Source organism: Gorilla gorilla, chromosome 7, assembly GCF_029281585.2.
Source record: "Gorilla gorilla gorilla isolate KB3781 chromosome 7, NHGRI_mGorGor1-v2.1_pri, whole genome shotgun sequence".
Taxonomy (NCBI): Eukaryota; Metazoa; Chordata; class Mammalia; order Primates; family Hominidae; genus Gorilla; species Gorilla gorilla.
Genome location: NC_073231.2, coordinates 43,878,435 through 43,901,125, shown reverse-complemented (window position 1 = coordinate 43,901,125; position 22,691 = coordinate 43,878,435). Strand labels below are relative to the sequence as shown.

At 35.1% G+C, this 22,691-nt stretch overlaps 1 long non-coding RNA gene across 1 annotated transcript; it reads right to left on the bottom strand.

Moving 5' to 3' along the window:
- Positions 1-2,016: 2,016 nt before the first annotated feature.
- LOC129523996 (uncharacterized) lies at positions 2,017-20,833 on the bottom strand. The gene is made up of 3 exons (XR_008667649.2): positions 20,687-20,833; positions 9,036-9,196; positions 2,017-2,114 (listed from the first exon to the last, which is right to left on the bottom strand). It is a non-coding gene; the product is annotated as an uncharacterized lncRNA (long non-coding RNA).
- Positions 20,834-22,691: the final 1,858 nt, after the last annotated feature.

Below are 22,691 nucleotides of genomic sequence, written 5' to 3'. Positions count from 1 at the left end.
GGCGGATCACAAGGTCAAGAGATTGAGACCATCCTGGCCAACATGGTGAAACCCCGTCTCCACTAAAAATAAGAAAAATAGCTGGGCATGGTGGAGCACATCTGTAGTCCCAGCTACTTGGGAGGCTGATGCAGAAGAATTGCTTGAACCTAGGAGGCAGAGATTGCAGTGAGCCAAGATCACGCCACTGCACTCCAGCCTGGCGACAGAGTGAGACTCCATCTCAAAAAAATTAAAATAAATAAATAAATAAATAAATAAAAGCTTATTTTCAACTTGCAAACGGAAAATATAAAAAGACATGAGAATCTCTGCATAGAAATGTTTTCCTCTAAGCAACTAAATTTCTTTTATTTCCTTTCCCTATAATCTCCATTTCAAATCTGAAAACCCCACACACCCCAACTGTGAATTGTTGATTTATAAAACTGAGAAACTTCCACAATCTAGCTCTAAGTTACATTAAAATAGTGTCATCTTCTGCTTCTCTTCACCATGCCATCCTACTCGCTTTTTCCAAAAAAAAAGCACTATTAAATTTCATCTTTTATTTCCCCAGAATGGTTTCATTCATTTTTTCTCTAAGTATAAAAAACCCTACTCATCATTAAGTACATAGCAATTGCTAAATTTTTTGACACCTTCCTCATTTTTCTAGGCAAAATTTTTTTCCACACTGTAGTACGTTCTTTTCTCTCTTGTGATGGCCTGTGAACGTTTGCCTTGTGTTAAGCTTATTTCTGCCTCTCTGAGAAAAATGTGAACTTTCTGAGGAGGAAGGATGTTTGTGGTCTTCCCTAGAGCCTAGTCCATTGCCTGATATATAGTGTGTGTGTTTGGTTATTTTTATAAACTCTTTTTTTATCTTAATGTTTTTATTTTATCTCTGTGAGGAGAAAATTTGCAATGGGTCTCTAGCATTTGTGTACTTCTTGTGAGTAGAAGCACGGACTGTCTGCTCTGGAATACCTTTGCAGGGATAGTTGGGTAACAAACAGGTGCAAAGTAGAGCTAGTGTTTCTCTCAGAAACAAAGGATCACTCTGTTCACTGTCTGTTATAATGATAACGATGTCTCTTTCTGGGGCCAAGATTAGGCAGGCTTACTGCCTCTTATAAAAGATTTGGCTTCCCCAAACTCAGACTGCTCTCCTGGAACACAACCCACTGTGTTCACAGGTATCACATGACCCTGCTTGCTTTGACTTTTGGGAACTGGAGTTGAAGGAACTGGAACAAAGGCTGAGACTCTGGATGCTGCTATTGCTGTCAGGAATAAAATCCTTTGTCTCTGATCCTGGAGTCTCAAGTCTTCTGCCAGCTTCTATGAATCCATAGCAGATTAACTTGTTAGTGGATAAGTAGGATAAAATCTCAGACCCTTCATGGTTCTTAACAATGACCAGGCCACCAACTGTCATGCCAGATTCTGTCTCCTTTTGATTTTTATTGGAAACCAACCAGACATTAAGGGGTTTCCTCCAAAAGAGGCAACATTGAAGACAAAAAAAGAGAGAATTTTCCTATGTTCTCATGCCTGGAAATCATTAATCTTTAATCTGTGGGAAAGGCTATAAATCAATGGGAACTGACATTTCAAGTTATAAATGAAACTGCCTTAATATTTCAAAGACACTGACCCTAAATGTCTTCCAAAATGTACAGGACTGCTCCGGTGTGTAGAAAGTTTAATTCTAGATTTTTGAACATATATTACTAAAACTATTACTTAGCACTACATTGATGACAAAATAAATACATCTTAGGCTGATAACACATGTTACTTGGGTCATATTCCCATTTTATAAAAAGATGAATGTATGTTGCCACACAAATTTTTTATTTTTGAAATGATATACTCTTTCTTTATCAATATTCAGCTGACTGCTAACCTACAGAAAGTGTAAATTTTTTAAAAGTAGAAAAGTAGTGTCTTGGTCTGCTTGGGCTGCTATAACAAAATACCATAGACTGGGTGGTTTAAACAACTAACATTTATTTCTCACAGTTCTGGAGATTTGGAAGTCCAAGATCAAGATGCCAGTTGACTCAGTTTAATGTGAGGGCTTCCGTCTTCTCTGGCGACCCCAGCTTTCTTGTTGTTCTTCTCACATGCTAGAAAGAGAGAAGGAGTGCAAGCTCTTTGATCTTTTCTGATAAGGGCACTAATCCCATTATGAGGACTTTTACCATCATGATCTCACCTAAAGGTAATTACCTGCCCAAGGCCCCATCTCAAAATAGAATGACATTGAGGGTTAGGGTTTCAACATATGAATTGTGGGGAGGCACAGTTCAGTCCATAGCAAGCAATATACTGTTTGTATTAGTAATATTATGCTCCTACAATGAAAGTATTAACATCTCTTCCTGTAAACCTAATCTATATTTGCAGATAAATCTAAAATGTTGATAACACTAAGTTATAAAAAGTTTTTTTCTCTTCTTTATTCTATAATTTTTGTTATTTAAAAAATATGAATAATATTTTGTTTTACACTTACATGTATTTATTATTTTTCAATAACAACAAAAGCATGGTTATAACTTTTACTTAGATATGTTTTATAAGAAACTATTCCAATGATAGTTAAAAAATATTAGACAAAGTGAACATAGAATATGTTCGTATGCCCACAATGGTCCTAATTGATTAATACTTGTGAACTAAAAGAAAAAAATAAATTCAACCATCACTTTACACATTTGTAATTGATACATTATATGCACACTATTTAGGCAGCTAGTCCTATCTCTTTTGTCTAATATTTCTCATAAAATTATATAATTTAAATTTTCAAATTTATCACAAGTTGAGAAAATAGGAAAACACGGGAACCCCTCACCTAATTTCAATAGTTATGACCACTTGGCTCTTTAGGAGAAAAAACTCTACCTCCTTTGTAATCCAGAATGAAAAATTTTAAGAGCAAAATAGTGACATTCCTTCTTAAATAATTTATTAAAGGGAAGTTTTGGTATACTGGCAGTTAGAAAAGGTGTGGGCCTGAGGAAATAGAGAGGAAATAGAGGAAAAAATGATGGGAAAAAGAAAAAAAAGAGAAAGGTTTCCAATGGATTGTCATTACCCTCATTTTGATAGTTTTAAAGCTAGTACTTGTAGTAAAATGAACTTTATTGAGCACATAAAATATTTCCTATATTAACTATCTCATATCTTGAAGAGGTGTTAACAACTGCTAGATCATTATAAACCACTTTTTCCAAAATAAGTCTTTAATTCATTCTATGTTAGTTCATTCTCATGCTACCATGAAGAAATATCCAAGACTGGGTAATTTATAAAGAAAAGAGGTTTAATTGGCTCAGTTCTGCACGGCTGGGCAGGCCTCAGGAAACTTACAATCATGGTGGAAGGCACCTCTTCACAGGGCGACAGGAGAGAAAATGAGAACCTAGCGAAGGGAGAAGCCTCTTATAAAACCATGAGATCTCATGAGAACTCACTTACTATCACAAGAGCAGCATTGGGGGAACCAACTCCATGATTCAGTTACCTCCCACAGGGTCCCTTCCTAAACACTTTGGAATTATGAGATTACAATTCAAGATAAGATTTGGGTGGGGGCATAAAGACAAACCATATCACATTTTTTCACTCATTATCAAAACAAATATCACTTGAAGATCTCCTGTGACCCAAGTGTTTTGAGAAGCACTGAGCTTAACAGCATTAAAAGAGATATAAGTTCTAGTCTAGAAAATATTTTTTCTTGACACCTCTAATGTATTATGCGTTCCTTTTTTACTCATAATATACTTATAAGTATACTTATAAGTATATTTCCACTTGAAAATATGTTACCTGTAGGCAAAACCCCATCGTATATTCACTGTGTGTAGCTTTACTTAGTAGGCAATCAATGAATATATATTTGAAAGGGTTATATTTTTATTGCAAATGAATATAATATCAGCGTTTATATCTCACATTTATTGTGCTGTATCATATGCTCATTTCTTCAACTTTGAGATTACTAACTTTTAGCTTCTTTTATTTATAGAGTCAAAAAGACATAAATTGTCCTGTGACATTGTAATTTTAATTCCATTAGTTTCCCCTAAAAAGAAACAATCTTATGATTTTAGCTTCTTAAAATTTTCAACTTTATAATTTTCTTTTAAATCAAGACCCAAAACTTAACCCAGCACATCCAAAACTCTTTCTTTAACCTACCATATGTTTTCATTAGAAACCACAAATAATATAATGATTATAAGAAACTTGTAAGTAATATTATCACAGATTACCTCACATATGAAAATAAGTGATTTACTTATGTGGTAGAGAATAATAAAAATTAATTAGTACAAATACCTATGCTGTCCAATGGAAGTTTACTATAAAATATATGTTCAATGATTTCTTTTGTTTTGCAAAAAGAGATGGAAATGTCATCACAGATCTGATTCTTTCCTTTACTTCATACCTAAACAAACAAATGGAGAATTAAATAACTTTGTAAAAATTCCAGGTGATACCTCTCCTTCAGTGAAAGTTGATCTTGGAATACAGTTAACCAAATTAGGTAATCTTGTTCTCTATATATAGCTTTAATTAATACATAACTGATATTCTCTAATGTAGAACATACTGAGAGTCTTCAGGTTGCCTGTAATAACGGTTGTGCTGCTCTTAAGGGATCTTCTCAAGTGGGACAACACATCTTTCAGGTCATCATTGCTTGCTATGGGGAGAGTGACTGCCTTGAATGTAAAGTACTTATGGCGCAACTTGAAAATTGAGAAAAAGAATAATTTTGTTGCTGTATTTGGCCACAAATTTTATTAAAATATATGTCAAATGCTATTTTTCATTACTTCTCTATTTTACTGTGATTTTTGGTTAAGACTATCATTTTGTAGCAAAGTCACTGTCTCCATCTTAAGAGTTATGGCATAATTGTTTGGTGCTAATTATTAACAGAAAATAGTCATCCATGAAACAAATGGCCTACTTATCTAGATAAATTGTCATCTTTTAAATGATATAGATGATCAGAGATTGGACTGTTTTCATTATCAGGAGAATTAAAATGGGAGAAGAATGTTTAAATGGTGTAAAGTTGTTAGTGGCAGCGTTTGATTCTCACCTTTCTACCCCAGAACTATGCTTGAACTCTAGCTTCCACCAGAAAAAAATAAAACTTAAAAAAAATTCCTCATGTTATTTCAAAATGCCTGACATTATTATAGATATCTGCATATTATTTAAACCTTGAAATCCATCATCTTAATCCTACTCCTTTTATTCTTTTACCACATCATTAGGGAGTCCCTATAACTAGGGAACCCCAGATAAGACGCATGGTGCCATGGATCTTTCTGCCGAACCAGTATATAAACACTGCCATTAGGGAACCAAAAACGTAATAGATGCTCAAATAATGTCCTGGCAAATTACACCTGCTTGATGTCAATTGGCACAGAAATGGCTACAGCAGTAGTTTTCAAACTTCGGAGTGCATCAGAATCACCGGGGGATAGAGGCAGGGTGATGCTGAGGCTGATGGCTCAGGGATTACATTTTGAGAATCTCTGGGCTAGAGTAATATAGAAGCTGAGAGGTGGACCTCAAGAGTCACCCAATAAAGTCATGTGTAGCTTTTAGATAATTCATGACCTTAAGCCCAAAAACATCAAGGTGGTGGCTAGCCCCAATCTCTCCAAAAGAAAATATAGGAGGACGAGTGGAATGAGTTCTTTGCTGTTGCAACTGATCTTGAGGCCATAATTGATACTCATAATCTCCTTTCTTTACCACATGTTCTAGATTGATCTCACTCTTGGCCGGCATTTAAGCAGGTCAAGTGGTATGACTTGCCTGGTATTATGACTCAGCTTTTCATCTCCAAAAGAGTTAGAGGCCTTTGTTGCTTTACCTAGTCAGGCATGTTTGCTCCCACTGGCCCTGCAAGCCTGAAAACACCAAAATTGGTGTCAGTTAATTTCCTGAGTCCCTTCACTCATTACAGAGAAGCAACACGATTTTTCATGGGTACTATGGTTTGGTTTATACCCACCAAAATTCAAACTTTTGTAATTTGATCTGCAACATAGTGATGTTCGGAGGTGTGGCCCAGTAGTAGGTGTTTTGGTCAGGGGGGCAGATTCCACATAACTGACTTGGTGCCATTTTCTCATTAGTAAGTGAGTTCTCATTCTTCAAGACTGAATTAGTTCTTGCCAGAATGGATTAGTTCCCTCCAAAATGGGTTGCATAAAGTAAGGATGCCCCTTGGGTTTTGTCTTTTCGCACATGTCTGCCTCTCTTTTGACCTTCTTTACCATGCTATGATGCAGCACAAAAGCCCTCCTCAGTAGCCAGGTCCATGTCCTTGAACATCCCAGCCTGCAGAACAGTGAACTAAATAAACCTTTCTACCCAGTCTTGGGTATTCTGTTATAGTAGCAAAACATACTGAAACCATTGGTAATCATCAGTACATTATGTTGAACTATGATACTGCCATTCCAATACACTGCCCAGCCCCTGAATTCATATGTGTAATTTCAAGGAGAGAGGCATCAGTGCAACGTAGGTAGATGACATAGCAACCTGTGCAACCTGTTCATGTAAGTTATTTTTACCCTCTGGGATCTGCTTGGATTCACTCTTGAATATATCATTTCAATCATGAAATGGATTGTTTTTGTACTAACCCAAATGTATGCCTCATAGAATGTAATAATACTCAATTTGTTATGGACAACCCATTGTTGTCCACAGTCAGTTGTTCAGTCTTTAGTGGGGCCCAGTGTCATTCCAGAAGATATGCCAAATGCTAAGTTTTCCTCCTCTTGCTCCACAACTATAATGGTTTGCACTGTGACTCTATTAGGTCATGATACGGACACCACACAATATCCTCATCCAATGGATACCTCCAGCACCATCCAATTTGCTGAGTAATACAATCCAAATGACAGGGCAGCTTAAACCTCAGCCTGAACCTACTTCACAGTTCTTTCTTCCTATGGGTCCCACTCAAAACTAGTAGTCACCAGGTATGTAGACTGGAGCAGAATTACCATATGCAGTATATGGCCTCCAAAATCCAATGAGGCTCATCAATAATTCATTACTTTCTTAGTTTTAGGGGATGCAAAGTTCATACATTTCCATGAATTTCTTAAATTGACAAATTAAAATTGTATGTATTTATTGTAATACACCATTAGCTCTTAAATATATATATGTTGTTGAATGGCTCAATCAAGCTAAGTAACACGCACTTTATCTTCCATACTAATCATTTTTTGTGGTGAGAACACTTAAAATCTACTCTTAGTGATTTTCAAGATATTATATATACATTGTTGTTTACTATAGTCACCATGTGTTACAATAGATTTCTTGAGTTTATTCCTTTTGTCTAACTGAAATTTTGTATACTATGCCTAACATCTTCCCAACTTCCCACCTCCCAGCCCCTGGTAATCACCATTCTACTGTGCCTGGCTTATTTAACTCAATATAATGTTCCCCAGGTTCATCCACATTGTTGCAAATGACAGGATCTCCTTCATTTTTAAGGCTGAATAGTATTCCATTATATATATATATAAAATATATTTTTATATAATATTTTACATATATAATATTATATATATTTATATATATATATGTGTGTGTAATCTATTGATGGACTGTCAGTTTGAGTCCATAACTTGGCTATTGTGAATAGTGCAACAATGAACATGGTAGTACAGATATCTCTTTGACATACTAATTTCATTTTCTTTGGATATATCCCTAGTAGTTGGATTACTGAATAATTTGGAAGTTCTATTTTTATTTTTTTGAGAAAACTCTATACTGTTTTCTATAATGACCATTTAATTTTATAGGGTATATCAGCAAGGTCCAGAAAAATTTTATCAGTCTGGCAAGGTCTTGGATCTTCATGGGGTTCTCTCTCCTTCACTTTCATTTACATGCCTTGTTAAGGTATTCAAAATATTTACTAGCTTCTTTTCAACAGGTGCTATTAGTATGCCACCAATATGGTGGACTAGCCTAGTGTACTGTGATATGTCAAGTCAATCAGTGTGCCTCTGGTCTATATTTTAACGAATAACAACAGAGTTAGCATAGTTCCAAGAAAGTGAGATCTATGTAGAACAATTATACTGAAGTTCTGTCAAGTGGCACATTTAAGAAGCTGTTTGTTACTCCAGAGAAATAGAACTAATAGGATTTGTGTGTGAAGTGATTTATTATAATTGGCTCATGCATTATGGAGACTGGCAATCTAAATCTGCAATGTGGACCAGCACACTCAAGACCCAGGAAAGCCAATGGTGTAGATGAAGTCCAAAGGGAGTCTGTTGGAAAATTATTTTGCTCAGGGAAGTGACAGTCAATATTTTTATTCTTTTGGGGTCTTCAACTGATTGGATGAGGCCCGCACACATTATGGAGGGCAATTTTCTCTACTGATTAAAAGGTTAATTTCATCCAAAAATACTCTCACAGAAACACCTAGGATAATTTTTCACCAAATATTTGGATATTTCATGATCTGATCAATTTGACATAAAATGGGTCATCATGGCTGTAATAAAATGTGGAGCAAAAGGATATAAGGTTAGGGAAGAAGATAGTATACAATATATCTTCTCTTTGGAACTTGGAATCTAATATAGAAATGTAGTAAAAATGGTTAAGTCAAAGCTGACACATAGTGTACAAAGAGTGGAGCAGACGGTGCAGTCTTCCCCAGTACAGACAAGAGTGTGCATTGTCTATAGAGAATTTAATAACAATAACAAATTGGCTATGATTTGCCCTACTATTATCACTGTGTTCCAGCAATTCCAAACAATTCAAAAATAAAATACTCCTCCTTGAGAAACATCTTTGGTAGATCTAATTTCAAAACAATTGCTGAGGTTCCCATTGAGATTTAATAATATATACATGCAAGATTTAAGCTAGAAAAAAATACTTATTCTTTAATAAACAATGTATTCTATGTGGAAGTTAATTCAAAGAAGCCCAGTTAGACAGACCTCCCCTGACTGTGCTGCACATGGTAACTTTGAGACTGTTTGGAACTTTTGGGAGTCATTCAAGCTCTCTTCAGATGCTCTTTGTGTCTCCAGTCCCTGTGGTCTTGCATATTCTTGCATTACACTTTTAGATTTCAAATAAACAATGACAGTACAGTGACCTGTAAAATAAAAAAATGGAACTTGAGTTATTTCAATTTTGTCATTTTAATAATACATACAAACTATTCTCTAAACCATAGAGAATTTACTCTTTTGGAAATATCTGTTACTTTTTTCTTGTTCATTTTTTGTGATTATTATTTTAGATTTAATTTTATTATTATTGAAAATAATAGAAAAGGAAATAAAAATAATGTGCTCTGGGTGTGAAATAAGAGAGAAAAGGATTACAAATTATCTGCCCCAGTATCAAAGGTACTAAGCTGAGAGTATTCTAAGTGCTCCCAACAGTTGTAAAAGAAACAGATGAGAAAAAGAATGGAATTCTAGTTGTGGGGTAAAAGAGGAAGCAATTGGGGAATCAATTCAAAAGTTTTAATTTTTAAAGGTTTTTAATTTTTATGGGTATATAGTAGGTGTATATATTTATGGGGTGCATGAGATATACTGATAAAGACATACAATGTACAATAATCACAACAGGGTAAAGAGAGTGCCCATTGTCTCAAGCATTTATCATTTCTTTGTGTTCCAAACATTCCATTATACTCTTAGTTATTTTTAAATATACAATACATTTTTTGTTGACTGCAATCACCCGGTTGTGCTATCAAATACTAGATTTTATTTATTCTATCTAATTACATTTTTGTACCCATTAACCATCCTCACATGCCCCCTCACCCACTACCTTTCCCAGCCTGTGTAACAATTATTGCACTCTCTATATCCATGAGTTCCACTGTCTTAATTTTTAGCTCCCACCAATGTCTTTCTGTGCCTGGTTTATTTCACTTAACACAATTCTATCCACGTTGTTGCAAATTACAGAATCTCATTCTTTTTAGGGCTGAATAGTATTTCATTGTGCATACGTACCACATTTTCTTTATCCATTCTTTGGTTGATGGACACTTAGGTTGCTTTCGAATCTTGGCTATTGGGAATAGTGTTGCGATAAACACAGAGTGCAGACATCTCTTCGATATTCTGATTTCCTTTCTTCTGGATATAGCCAGCTGTGGGATTTTTGGATCATAGGGTACTTCTATTTTGAGTTTTCTGAGGAACCTTCATACTGTTCTCCATAATGGCTATACTAATTTACATTCCCACCTACAGTGTACAGGGTTCCTTTTTCTCCACCTCTTCGCCAGCATTTGTTAGTGTTTGTCCTTTGGATAAAAGCCATTTTGAGGCTGGGCACAGTGGCTTACGCCTTAATCCCAGCACTTTGGGAGGCCAAGGCAGGCGGATCAAGAGGTGAGGAGTTCAAGACCAGCCTGGCCAACATAGTGAAACCCCGTATCTACTAAAAATTAGCCGGGTGTGGTGGTGGGTGACTGTAATCCCAGCTACTTAGGAGGCTGAGGCAGGAGAATTTCTTGAACCCAGGAGGCAAAGGTTGCAGTGAGCCGAGATCTCGCCACTGCACTCCAACCCAAGCAACAGTTTGAGACTCTTATCTCAAAAAAAAAAAAAAAAAAAAGAAGCCATTTTGTCTGGGATGAGATGGTATCTTACTGCAATTTTGATTTGCATTTCTATGATGATCAATGATGTTGAGCACCTTTTCATATATCTGTTTGCCATTGTATGTCTTCTTTTGAGAAACGTCTGTTCAGATCTTTTCCTAATTTTTAAATCAGATTTATTACCTTTTATTAAATAGAGTGGTTTGAGCTCCTTATATATTCTGGTTATTAATCCTTCGTCACATAGATAGTTTGCAAATATTTTCTCTCATTCTGTGGGTTGTGTCTTCACTTTGTTGATTGTTTTCTTTGCCTTGCAGAAGCTTTTCAACTTGATGTGATCCCATTTATCCATTTTTGCGTTGGTTGCCTGTGCTTATGGGGTATTACTCAAAAAATCTTTGTCCAGTCCAACATCCTGGAATTTCCCCAATGTTTTATTTTAATAGTTTCATAGTTTAAGATCTTAGATGAAAGTCTTTAATTCATTTGACTTAATTTTTGTATACAGTGAGAGAGAGGAGTCTTGTTTCATTCCTTTGTATGGATATCCAGTTTTTCTAGCACCATTTATTGAAAAAACTGTCCTTTCCCCAGTGTATGTTCTTGGCACCATCGTTTAAAATGAGTTCACTGTAGATGTATGGACTTATTTCTGGGCTCTCTATTCTGTTCCATTGGTATATATGCCTGTTTTTATGCTAGTATCATGCTGTTTTGGCTACTATTTATCTGTAGTATAATTTGAAGTCAGGTAACATGATTCCTCCAGTTTTGTTCTTTTTGCTCAGAATGGCTTTGGCTAGTCTATGTCTTTTGTGGTTCCACATAAATTTTAGGATTTTTTTTCTATTTCTGTGAAGAATGTCCTTAATATTTGGATAGAGATTGCACTGATCTGTAAACTGCTTTGGGTAGTATGGAGATTTTAACAATACTGATTCTTCCAACTGATGAGTATAGAATATCTTTCCATTTTTCATGTGCCCTCTTCAATTTCTTCCATTAATGTCATAGTTTTCACTGTAGAGAGCTTTCACTTCTTTGGTTAATTCTTGGGTATTTTATTTTATCTGCAGCTATTGTAAATTGGATTACTTTCTCGATTTCCTTTTCAGATTATTTGCTGTTGGCATACAGAAATGCTGTAAATGTTTGTATGCTGATTTTATATCCTGCAATTTCACTGAATTTGCTTATCAGTTCTAGCAGTTTTTTTCATGGAGTTCTAAGGCTTTTCCAAATATAAGATCATATCATCTGCAAACAAGAATAATTTGATTTCCTCCTTTCCAATTTGGATGCATGTTGTTTCTTTCTCTTGTCTGATTGTTCTAGCCAGGATCTCCAGTACTAGGTTGAATAACAGTGGTGAAAGTCAGCATCCTTGTCTTGTTACAAATCTTAGAAGAAAGGCTTTAAGTTTTAACCCACTCAGTATGACACTACCTGTGGGGCTACTGTATATGGTTTTATTGTGTTGAGGTATGTTCTTTCTGCACCCAGTTTTTTGAGGGTTTTTGTCATGAAAGGATGTTGAATTTTATAAAATACTTTTTCAGCATTAATTGAATTAATATATGATTTGTATCCTTCATCCTGTTGATATGACCTATCACACTGATTGATTTACATATGTTGAATTATCCTTGCATCCCGGGGATAAATCCCACTTGGTCATGCATGCTGAATGATCTTGTATATGTATTGTTGTATTTGGTCTGCTAGAATTTTGTTGAGGTTTTTGGATCAATGTCCAACAGGGATAATGGCCTGTAGTTTTCTTTTTTTGATGTGTCTTTGTATGGTTTTCATTTCAGAATAATACTGGCCTTATAGAATGAGTTTGGAAGTATTCTCTTCGATTTTTCAGAATAGCTTGAGCAGAATTCACTTTAGTTCTTCTTTAAATGTCTGGTAAAATTCAGCAGTAAAGTCACTGTATCTCAGGCTTTTCCTTGCTGGAAGACATTCTATTACAGCTTTGGTTTCATTACATGTTATTGATCTGTTCATATTTTGGATGTCTTCATGGTTAAATCTTAGCAGGTTGTATTAGTCTAGAAATTTATCTATTTCTTCTAGGTTTTCCAATTTATTGACATATATTGCTCATAGTAGGCTCTAATAATTGTTTGAATTTCTGTGGTATCAGTTATACTGTATCCTTTTTCATCTCTGATTTTCTTTAATTGGGCCTTTTCTTGTTTTCTTAGTCTGGCTAAATGTTTGTTGATTTTGTTTATCTTTTTAAAAAAAACTTAGTTTTGTCGATCTTTTGTACTTTTTCTTTCAATTTCATTTTTTTTCTGCTCTGATCATTATCATTTCATTTCTTCTGATAATTTGGGTTTTGGTTTGTTCTTGTTTTTCTAGTTCTTTAAGATGCATCATTAGGTTGTTTAGTTGAAGTTTTTCTACTTTTTGATGTAGTTCTTTATTGCTATAAACTTTCTTCTTAGTACTGTTTTTGCTGTATCCTACAGTTTTTGGTATGTTGTGGTTCCATTTTCATTTGTTTCAAGAAATTTTTAAATTTTCTTCTTAATTTTTAATTGACCCCCTAGTCATTTGGGAGCATATTGCTTAATTTCCATGTGTTTGTATGGTTTCCAAAGTTCCTCTTCTTATTGATTTCTAGTTTTATTCCATTGTGGTCAGAGCAGACATTTGTATAATATTTTAATTTTTAAAAAAAAATTTAAAACTTATTTTTGGCCTAATGTATTTTCTGTCCTTGAGAATGATCCATGTGCTAGGAAAAGAGTATGCATTCTGCAGCTGTTGGACGAAATGTTCTGTAAATATCTATTTGGTCCATTTGGTCTATAGAGCAGATTAATTCCAATGTTTCTTTGTTGATTTTCTGCCTGGAATGTCTGTCCAATAGTGCAATAATAACTCCAGTTATTATTATATTGGGATCTATCTCTCTCTTTAGCTCTAATAATATTTGCTTTGTATATCTGAGTGCTACAGTGTTGGGTGCATATATATTTAAAGTTGTTATACCCTCTTGATCATTGTATAATGATATCTTCATCATTATATAATGACCTTCTTTGTTTCTTTTTGTAGAATTGTCTGAAATCTATTTTGTTTTCTATAAGTATAGCTACTCCTGCTTTTTTTTTCCCCACTGCAAGGAATATCTTTTTCCATTCCTTTCTTTTCAGTTATGTGTTTTTTTATAGGTGAAGTGTGTTTCTTGCAAGGAGTGGACTGTTGGGTCTTATATATTTTTTTTAATTCATTCAGCCTCTCTCTATTGATTAGAGAAGTTAGTCCATTTATATTCAATTTTATTCTTGATAACTAAGGACTTACTACTGCCATTTTGCTATTTTTTTCTGTTTGTTTTGTAGACTTCTCTTCCTTCCTTCTTTGTTTTGAAGGTGATTTTCTCCAGTGGTATGTTTTAATTTATTGCTTTTTATTTTTTGTGTATCTTTGGGAAGCTTTTTGATTTGAGGTTACCCAGAGACTTGCAAATAACATCTTATAACCAATTATTTTAAACCAATGGCAACTTAACACTCACTGCAAAAACAAACTAATAAACAAACGAGCAAAGAGAAATCTAATAAAAACTTTACACTTTAATCTCATCCCCCAACTTTTTAACTTTATGTTGTTTCTATTATATCTTATTTTCTTATTTCCTGAAAAGTTGTAGTTTTTTTATAATTTTATGTTTTAGCCTTTCTACTCAAGATATGAGTAGTTTCCACACCACTACTAGCGTTATAATATACTGTTTCATAAACAGATCTAAAAACAAAAATCACATGATTATCTCAATAATTGCAGAAAAGACTATCAATGAAATTCAACATCCTTTCATGTTAAAAACTCTCAATGAAATAAGTATTAAAGGAACATATGGTAAAATAAAAAGAGCCATCTATGACAAACCCACATCCAACATCATACTGAATGAACAAAAAAGCTGGAAGCATTTTCCTTGAAAACCAGCACAGGACAAGGATGCCTTCTCTCACCACTCCTATTCAACACATTAGTGGAAGTCCTGGTCAGAGCAATCAAGCAAGAGAAAGGAATAAAGAGCATCCAAATGGGAAGACAGAAAGTTAAAATACCCAGTTTTCAGACGACGTTATTCTACATCTAAAAAACCCCACAGTCTCAGCTCAAAAGCTCCTTTAGCTGATAAACAACTTCAGCAAAGTTTCAGGACACAAAATCAATGTACAAAATCACTAGCATTCCTATACATCAAAAACAGCTAAGCCAAGAGCCAAATCAGGAAGGCAACTCCATTCACAATTGCCACAAAAAAAATAAAATACCAAGGAATTCGGCTAACCAGGGAGATGAAAGATCTCTACAATGAGAATTACAAAATATCGCTCAAAGAATCAGGGAAAACACAAACAAACTTAAACTCTTTACCTGCTCATGAATAGGAAGAATCAGTATCAATAAAATGGCCATACTATCCAAAGCAATTTACAGATGCAATGCTATTTCCAACAAACTACCAATGAAATTCTCCACAGAACTAGAAAAAAAGTATTTAAAAATTCACAGGGAGTGAAAAAAAGACAAAATAGCCAAGGCAATACTAAGCAAAAAGAACAAACCAGGAGGCATCATGTTACCTGACTGTGAACTATACTACAAGGCTACAATAACCAAAACAGAATGATAGTGGTACAAAAGCAGGCACATAGATCAATGGAACAGAATAGAGAGTCCAGAAATAATGCCACACTGCTAGAACCATCTCATCTTTGACAAAGCTTACAGAAACAAGCAATGGGGAAAAGATTCCCTATTCAATATATGGTGCTGGGATAACTGGATAGCCATATGCAGAAGATTGAAACTGGATGCCTTCCTTACACCATAAACAAAAATCAACTCAAGATGGATTAAAGACTTAAATGTAAACTCCAAAACTATAAAAACTCTGTAAAACAACCTAAGCAATAGCATCCTGGACGAAGAAACAGGCAAAGATTTTATAACAAAGATGTCAAAAGTAATTGCAACAAAAGCAAAAATTGGCAAATTGAATCTAATTAAGCTTCTGTGCAGCAAAAGAAAATATCAACAGAGTAAACAGACAACATACAGAATGGGAGGAAATACTTGCAAACTATTCATCTGAAAAAAGCTCCTATATGTGGCATCTATTAGAAATTTAAGCAAATTTATAAGAGAAAAACAAACAACCTCATTAAAAAGCAGGTAAAGGACATGAACAGACATGTCTTGAAAGAAGACATACATATAGCCAACAAGAATATATAAAAAAGCTCAATATCACTGATAATTAGAGAAATGCAAATCAAAATCACAATGAGATACCATCTCACACCAGTGGAATGGCCATTACTAAAAAGTCAAAAAAGAACAGATGCTGGCAAGGTTGTGGAGAAAAAGGAACGCTTATAGACCATTGGTGGGAGTGTAAATTATTTCAACCATTCTGGAAAGCAGTACGACAATAACTCAAAGAGCTAAAATTATAATTACCATTTGACCCAGCAATATACCTGGAAGAATATAAATCATTCTACCATAAAGACTCATGCACTCCTATGTTCATCACAGCAGTATTCACAATAGCAAAGACATGGAATCAACCTAAATGCCCATAAATGGCAGCTGGATAGAGATAATGTGGTACAAATACACCGTGAAATACTATGCAGCCATAAAAAAGAACAAGATCATGTCTTTTGCACGAACATAGGTGGAGCTGGAGGCTATAATTATCCTTAGCAAACTAACACAAGAAACCAAATACCACGTTATCATTTATAAATGGGAGCTAAATAATGAGAACTCATGAACACAAAGAAGAGAACAACAGACACTTTAGGCTACTTGAGAGTGGAGGATTGGAGAAGGGAGAGGAGCAGAAAAAAATAACTATTGGTACTAGGTTTAGTACCTGGGTGATGAAATAATCTGTACCACAGACCTCTGTGACATGAGTTTGTCTCTATAACAAACCTGCACATATACATCTGAACCTAAAATAAAATTTTTAAAAATTTAGGAAAAAATACCAAAAGAATTTTGTTAATAATTGATATTGATTACATGTTGAAATAACATTTTAGATATTTCAAGTTAAATAAAATACATTAACATTTTAAAAATCCATGTTTGTGTGTTTACTATTACCAGTGAGTTTTGTACCTTCAGATAATTTCTTACTGCTTAACAACTTTTTTTCAGATTAAAGAACTCCTTTTAGTGTATTTTGTAGGACAGGTCAGGTGTTGATGAATTTCCAAAGCTTTCACTTTGTTTGGAAGTACTTATTTCTCCTTCATGTTTGTAGAATATTTTCACCAGATGTACTATTCTAGGGTAAAATGTTTTTTTCACCTTTATACTTTGAATATGTCATGCCACTCTCTCCTGGCCTGTAAAGTTTCCACTGAAAAGTTTGCTGCCAGATGTATTGGAGCTTCATTGTTGTTGTTTTTTATCTTTCTACTTTTTGGATTCTTTCTTTATCCTTGCCCTTTGGGAGTTTGATTTTTCAATGTCTTCAGGTAGTCTTCTTTGGGTTACATCTGCTTCATGTTCTCTGACCTTCTTGTACTTGAATATTAACATCTTTCCCTAGGATTGAAAAGTTCTCTGTTATTATTCTTTGAAGAAATTTTCTACCCTGATCTCTCTTTCTACTGCCTCTTTAAGGCCAATAACTCTGGGAATTGCCCTTTGAGGCTATTTTCCAGATATTCTAGGCATGCTTTAGTCTTTTGTCTTTTGTCTCCTCTATGTATTTTCAATACCCTATCTTCAAGCTCACTAATTCTTTCTTCTGTTTAATCAACTCTGCTGCTGAGATACTATGATACATTCTTCAGTATATCATTTGAACTTTTCAGCTCTGGAACTTCTGCTTGATTCTTTTAAATTATCTCTATCTCTTTGTTAAATTTATCCATAGAATTCTGAATTCCTTCTCTGTATTGTGTTAAATTTTGTTGAGCTTCCTCAAAATATCTATTTTGAATTATCTGTCTGAAAGGTCACATATCTCTGTCTCTCCAGGATTGGTCACTGGTGCCAAATTTAGTTTTTTTGGTAAGATCATATTTTCCTGGATGGTCTTGATGCTTGTGGATGTTCATTGGTGTCTAGCATTGGAGAGTTAGGCATTTATTGTAATCTTCATAGTCTAGGCATATTTGTATTCATTCTTCTTGGGATGGCTTTCCAAGTAGTCAAAGGGAATTATGTGTTGTATTCTAAGTCTTTGGTCACTGCAGCCATATCTGCATTAGGAAGCAACTCAAGCCCAGTGACACTGTGACTCTTGAAGACTCGTAAAGGTATCACGTTTGTGGTCTTGAGTAAGATCTAGGAGAATTTTCTGAATCATCAGGAAAACACTCTTGTTCTCTTCCCTTATTTTTCCACCAAACAAATTGAGCCTCTCTTTCTTCGTTGAGCTGTCTGGAGCTGAGGGAGGGGTGACACAAGCACCACTGTGGCCACCACCACTGGGACTGCCCTTGGTCAGACCCAAAGCCAGCAGAGCACTGCTTCTCACCCAAGGCTCTTGGCAACCGGTGCCTGGTTACTGCCCATGTTCCCTCCAGGCCCAAGGGCTCTACAATTAACAGGTGGCAAAGCCAGCCAGGCTTCTGGCCTTCCCTTTGGGGTAGTGAGCTCCCCACAGCCCAGGGCAGGTCCAGAAATGTTGTTTGGGAACCACAGCCTAGAGATGAGAACCTTGGAAATCTACCCAGTGCTCTATTTTTCTGTGGCTGAGCTGGCACCCAAGTCACAAGACAAAGTCCTTCTCACTCTCCTTTCTTCTTTCCTCAAGCAAAAGGAGCCTCTCCCCATGGCCATCACCACCCCAGGACTGCAGCAAGTATTGCCTGGCTACTGCCGATGCTCACTCAAGGCCCAAGGGCTCTTCAGTCAGCTTGTGGTGAATGCTGCCAGACCTGGGTCTTTCTGTTCAGGTCAGTGGGCTCCCCTCTGTCCCAAGGTGGGTCAAAAAGTGCTTTTTGGGGACCAAGGACTTGCAACAAGGACCCCAGGAGCCCACTTGATGCAGGATGGGAGAGGACTGGTGACAGCAATTCAGGAGTGGCTTTTCTACCATCTTCAGTGCCTTTTTCTTTAATAGGATTTTAAAACCAGGTACTGTGACTGCTCATCTGATTTTTTGTTCTCATGAAGGTGCTTTCTTGTGTGGATCGTTGATCAATTTAGTGTTCCTGTAGAGGAGCGGAGGATGATCACTAGAGGGTTCTATTTGGCCATCTTGCTTTTCCTCCTCAGTATTTGAGTTTTAATTTTTTTTTTCAAATTCTATACCTATTGCTACTGACTCAGATAATTTTTTTGTAAATTAAGTTATAAATAGAGTAAATCAAAACAATGCAAATGCCTTTCTTCTAAAGTTTATATCTAAATAATTTGTTTTCCCATCTGCCCTAGCAAATAAGCATATAGAAGAAGAGAATAAGCCTTTTCCTCTATTGAAATTGTTTTACTAACATATGGTAATAGACATCTTAAAAATACATGCAGACATTTGGCTAGTTATTTTCAAAATATCTTGATATAATCAGGCTTAGATGTAAACCAGTAAAATTATACCTACTTGAGATTTACTTTTTTTAAACGTTTACTTTAAGTTCAGGGGAGGGGTATATGGGCAGGTGTGTTACATAGGTGAAAGACCATGTGGTGATTCCCCAAAGACCTAAAGACAAAAATACCATTTGGCCCAGCAATTCTATTACTGGGTATACATATACCCAAAGGAATATAAATCGTTTTATTATAAAGACACATGAATGTGCATATTCATTGAAACACTATTCACATTAACAAGGACATGGAATCAACCTAAATGCCCATCAGTGATAGACTGGATTAAAAAAGATGTAGTACATGTGTACCATGGAATACTATGCAGTTATAAAAAAGAACAAGATCATGTCCTTTGCAAGGACATGAATGAAGCTGGAGGCCATCATCCTTAGCAAACTAACATAGGAACAGAAAACCAAATACCACATGTTCTCACTTATAAGTAAAAGTTCTAGCCAGGGCAATCAGGCAAGAGAAAGAAATAAAGGGCAGCCAAATAGGAAGAGAGGAAGTTAAACTATCCCTGTTTACAGATGACATGATCCTATATCTAGAAAACCCCATAGTCTCAGCCCAAAGGCTTCTTAAGCAGATTTACTTTAAAGTGATCCATCAGGGAAATGTAATAAATGAAAAGATACATAAAATGAGATGGCAAAATTCTGAAGTTGAATGATATATACCACTGTCTTTGAGTTCAATATATCATTCTCTACTTCTGTGTTTTGTTTGAAATGTCTTATAATTTTAAAAAGGTCTCATTTTAGAATACTTAGAATTATTGTCAAATGTTAAAGCAGGCATAGTAAATTATTGTTTCCTTGACCATTGAGGATATATATTGCAAATCCAATGTTTTATACATTTCATAATTAAATCATCTCATGGTCAAGATTCTCAATTAATAATAACCACCTTTTTAAAAGCCAAGATAAACTCTTCCATGCATTTTTGTATACTAGTACATTAGCATTTTGTTTACATATGTATCCCAGTAGATAATAAAATTATAATACCTCAGTTTGGGCTCTGTCTGCACATATACCTACAGTCTATATTCCTCTACAATGGCCTCTGTCTCAAGCTGAATGTGCTAGGCTCTGTAATGTTCATACCTAATGTCATCTTTACACCTGTTTGCATTGATTTTAATATATAGTATCTTTCCTTAACATATCCTAAAACATATCATGATTTGAAGCATTTATCAAGGAGGTCAGCTTTGACCTAACAACCACCCAGCAGAAGCATGATGGAAATGGCTTGTGTGAGACAGCATAGTTTTTCATATTCTCTGTTAACAGTGACCTGCAAACAAAGTCTAAATCCAGAGGAACTTAACCCTCAGCCATTGGTAGGGTAATGCCTCAGACAGCTAGAGACACAAGGAATCTCAGATATATTTACTATTATTGAGCTGTGGATCCTGTTCCGAGGCAACAAATCTCAGATATATTTACTATTATTGAGCTGTGGATCCTGTTCCGAGGCAACAAATCTCAGATGACTCGGGAACCTCCACTTTTGCCTCTCCCCTGGAGCCACATATTGCCAGCAACACACCTACAAGTGAAACAAAATTACGTTTATTCGCTGATTGTAGCAAGCGAAACCACACACCATAGGGAGCACTTAGGAATTGGGAGGGACTTACAGGATTTGGGTTCAGTAAGGACTTGGAAGAGACTTACAGGATTTATGCTCACATTAGACAATTGTTGGGGAGTGTTCCAGGAAGGAGGGGCTTGTTCTAGATTGGGAGCTTTTAGAGAGGGGGCAATACTATGATTAGATACCTTCATAATTTTTATCAGGATGAGATAATAAAAAATAAAACAGATCTGAATGGTAAAGAAGCAGAATTCTGTCCTGTTAGCCAAGGAGTCAAGCGGGATATTTGGTAAGTTTGGAAGTTTGCATAGTAACATTGAATTTGTTTGTACTTAAACATAATTACCAAGTAGTCTTGTTTGTGTTTCACTTCCCACATTCAGAGAGCAATGTTATCAGATGTTGGTGATCTTTAAAACAGTTTATATCCCACAGTAAAATTCAATAGCCAACCTATAAGTGCCAGTCCAGCCCTTAACAACATCAGGCATAGATATTAGGCCCAGCTGTTAGGGATTCCTTTTTTCCTTCTCAGAGGTCTATCCTTCCATTAGCTTGAAACATGGTATTATCATTTATGTGCATCAAACTTGATCAATATTGACAATTTCAGATAGTTCATCTTACATTAAGATCAAGAAGATGTTATGCTTAGTCTACATTAGCTTAAAGCACACAAAGTATGTCTTCTTTGTATTAGAAAATTTAAATTATGGATGCCATTTTTCATAAAGAATCAATATACATAAGATCTTATGAAGAACAGGATGCATATTCTGCAGGCTAAGGTAGTAGAAAGAATTCATGTGGGCTTTGGAAGACAGGCCTGAATTCAAGTTCTGACTACCACTTATTACTTATGCAACCTTGAATAAATTGTGTAATCACTCTAAGTCTCTATAAGATCATCTACAAAATGTGCCTAACAAATACTAAACATTCAATAAAAATTAATTAGTTTGATTGCCTTCTTTCTAAATCTACAGCTGAATACAATCTGCATTAATTTTCTCAATGCTTATATATACTTATCATATAAACTTTTCCTGAAGAATAGGTCTAAGAAATACACTCCAAAAATTTGAAGAAAAAAAAGTGTGATATCTGGTGTCATATAAAACTCTCTTATCATTTTATTTCCCTCTAAGGCCTGATTGTTAGGAAATTCACACTTTCATTAAGAAACACAGGAGCCAATTGCAAAAATTATTTCAAGTTTCTAACACAACTATTTCCATTTTTTTATTATTTACACGTCCTCTTTTATCTTTATTTCAAATGTATTGTTCTACATATGTTTCTTAATTTTTAAAGCCACATGATATTGTATTTTAAAGTCAAGGAAGTATAATTTTAAAAAAAAGTTATGTAAATGATCCCTCCAAATGCTTATAAAATTCAAGAAGGCAAACAAAATTACAAACAAAACCATGTACTATTTATTGTAGTTAGTATATCAGCTGAATAAACATGTAATAGTTCTTTATAATATGCTGTAGTATTTTTGGACACACTTATAGGACATGAAACACACAAGGATAGTTTCTAATTGGTCAAAATTTGAGTGAAAACCCATAATACGATGGTTAGTTGAGTGAAGCTCTGCCCCTACTGCTGTAGTTGGTCTTGAGGTGAAACTTATAGTCATTATATCTCTCCTCCACCATCCATTAGAGATTTCCTTTCTGTCAGCTAAAATTTATGTGGTATATTTGGCTGTCTTGTGGATTGACATGAACTGTCCTGACCACTTGATTGTTTACTGGCTCTTATACAGTGGATTCTCACTGGTGTGGTATAC